At 44.6% G+C, this 3204-nt stretch overlaps 1 protein-coding gene across 1 annotated transcript in view; it reads left to right on the forward strand.

Moving 5' to 3' along the window:
- Nucleotides 1-3204, forward strand: part of Sgk1 (serum/glucocorticoid regulated kinase 1) — a 115292-nt gene that overhangs the window by 78907 nt on the left and 33181 nt on the right. The gene's annotated exons all lie outside the window — the stretch shown is intronic.

The following is a 3204-nucleotide window of genomic DNA, read 5'->3' on the forward strand; positions in this document are numbered from 1 at the left end:
GAGAGAGAGAGAGAGAGAGAGAGAGAGAGAGAGAGAGAGAGAGAGTGCTCGTGTGCACATGTGTATGTGTGTGTCAGGGTATGTACATGAGCACAGTGCCCACAGAGCCCAGAGGATTCCCCTGGAATCCAATGTCATCTGTAGGACTAAAGCTCACCAAGTAGGTGACACTGGCTGGCCCGGTTGAGCTCCAGGGATCTGCCCATCTCTACCTCCTGGTCCTGGAATTATAAGAATGTGTCGCCACACCTGACTTTTGTGGTTCAAGGGATCAAACCTGCTTACGGCTCTAGCACTTCATCAACTTTGCTATCTCCGTGAGGTTTTGAAGGTTAACTTGACCCTGATTCCTCCTCCTCTCAAAATGGCACAAATGTGTGTGTGCATTTGTTCTGAGGATGCACAGAGAACCATGAGATAATAAATTTGTCTGGCTCTTTGTGAATGTCATAAAAAAGATTCGTTAGAGGGCGGAGAAGGTGGCTCCACAAAGCCACCACTGTATATTCCAAACACAGTCGTGAATCCTGTAATCCTAGCACTCAAGAAGTATGAGGCAGGAGGCTCGGAAGCTCAAGGATGTAGGGTAGCTTCATTCACTCCCAGCAGCAACTTCTTGTCCTCAAGTACCCGGATTGCGGATTTCATCTTTGACCAGAGTCTAGATCTACAATTGGATTGAACATAAAGGTGGGACTTCTAATGCCAGCCCGGAACAAAAAGAATGGGAGAAACACAAATTAAATTCTTAGAAGAATAAAGGACACAAATGGCGGTCTGGTCTTCTCCAGAGGCCTCTCCCAGACAGACGAAAAAGAAATCCAGACAAAGAGGCAGAATAAAGCAGCAGCTCATCTCCTGCCTGAACCCCTTAAGAAGACCCCTGGGAAGTCCTGGGAAGTAACCTGAAGGGAAGCCGATTCCTTCAGGTCTACCCACAGCCTCACATCCTTCCCCTTAGCTTCCCAGAAGCAAGGCCGAGTGCTCCAATGGCATTCACTAGCCGCAGGTCTTAAACGACATCAGGATCTCGGGGACGCGCTCCACCTTCCCGTGTGTTGACAGGTGTTTCCCGTTCTCTTGGAGCTTCTCCCACTTATTTCTTCACGAGCTCACTGACCCACTGAATACCAACGAGACATTGGATAAAGAGCCCTTGTGGAGACTGATGACTAGCTTGGCTAAGTGCTAACCCAGTTACGCAAAGCTCACATCCCTGTAAAGCTCTGTAAAAGGTGCCTTTGTGGGACGTCTCTTTATGAAGGAAAGCTTCCTCTGGGCTTTTCAGGTATTGGCTTTAACATGCGCTTTATATCAAATATAAGAATGGTCAAAAGAAATCTTTAAAAAAAAAAAAAAAAATTAATGGCAGGCCCCTCTGCGATCACTGCCTGACCATCCAGGGGGTCGCTTTGAAAAATTAATTCAACGTACTGGATTCCTGGATGGCCGGATTACAAGGCAGCTTTACAGAAGCACTTTTTAATTTTTTTATGTAAGCCAAGGCATCTGAGAAATGTTTGAGATTTTCAGACTCTCAAGGGCTGTACAGTTAGCCTATACAGGAGAAGAGCGGCAAATGTTTACTTCCATTTGTCACCGGAAGGGAAAAAAAAGTCACCCGTTTGCTGACACTTGTGTCTGGCAAGCCAGACCTTCTGGTTAAACTGTGAATGGAAGATTGAGCACCAGGCTTTTCCTTTCCGAAAAGAAAACCAAGTATGATAAATCATAGCATGGAGCAAACTGGAGAACCACGTCGGCTTTGAACCTGACACAGCTCCCTTCTAGGGAAGTAGAAAACTTTCTCCTACAGCGTTACAGAAAACGCAGACCCACACTCTTCTCTCTCCCCTCTCTTTATTAACTGTCTTTTTTGGACAAAGGCTCATGGAGAAAGATCTCAAGGAATGCAGTGTCACTTGCAACAGGAAATATTGAAAACATTTCTCTTCTCCCTAACCACGTCCCCCTACGCCCCCCCCACGTCCCCCACGTACCCACCTGAGTCTCCAGGGCTCAGTCGTTTCTTTCCTTTCTGTCTTTCTCCATCTATTGATCCAACTAAGCCATCTGTGACGTTCTAGACACAGATACCGAGATTCTCTGATAGCATCAGCTTTAGCGACTTTAATGCACTTCGAGTCCCACCAAATCAATGATTTGGTCGATAAACATACATTGATTGCTGTCTCCCGGAGTCGGACACAGTCTACAAACACCGTGCTGCAAGGAAACTTTACTTAAGAACTTAATCAAGTGCTGTGGAGTAGAAACACAGAGGTTTGGTCCAGGTACCTTGGCCTTCTATGGACTCTTGATTGGAAACACCAGTGCCCGCCGACCACCCAGGACATTTTAGTGGCTGGAGTGGAGGGAAGGCATGGATTTGGCTTGGTGCCAAGCACCCATTTTAAACATCTTGAAAAGCTGTCTTCTGGTTTCTGATATGACTATAACTTATAAATGCAGATATGCAATCATTGATTGTTGTGATTCTATTGAAAACAAGTCTGTAAGAAAATAAGCTTTTTTATAGAGAATCAAAACAATAACAAAACAAAAAAACAAACAAACAAAAAAACCAACAAAACCAAAAATTACCCCTCTCACCCCACTGCCTCACCCTGCCACCTGCTTGTGCTTCAGTCAACAGCATCAGGAATAAATTCACTAGAGTGAGGATTATCCCTCTGTCCACACTTCTGCTTTGGCACCAAGTCCTTTCTCAAGTTCCACCCTTTCTCCGAAGAGATGGGTTACTGAACAACTGAATGGACTTGAGTACATACCCGAGTTTTAAGAAACTGAAATAAGTTCTCAGGGGATAGCCTGAAATATAGAATCAAGACTTGGACTCTGGGAACTCATCTATAGCTCAGAGGCAGAACACGGTTTGATCCACAGCCGTGAAAACAAAATAATACTAGGCTGGACAGGGAATAATAGTAATGATAATTAACACATAATAATAGTAAAAGGCTTACTCTCTAGCTCTCAGTTGATTATCACTGTTATATCCATTCACAGTCATCCTGGACTATAAAAGCTAATTAAGTAACTGACTAGATAAATATATGGCAGCCAAGATAAAATCGACTAGTTAGTGTTGTAACCCTGATAACTAGACAGTAGGTAAATACAAGTTTAGAAGCCAAATGCCTTAGCCGGGCGTGGTGGCACACGCCTTTAATCCCAGCACTC

Source organism: Mus pahari, chromosome 21 (assembly GCF_900095145.1).
Source record: "Mus pahari chromosome 21, PAHARI_EIJ_v1.1, whole genome shotgun sequence".
NCBI classification, from domain to species: Eukaryota; Metazoa; Chordata; class Mammalia; order Rodentia; family Muridae; genus Mus; species Mus pahari.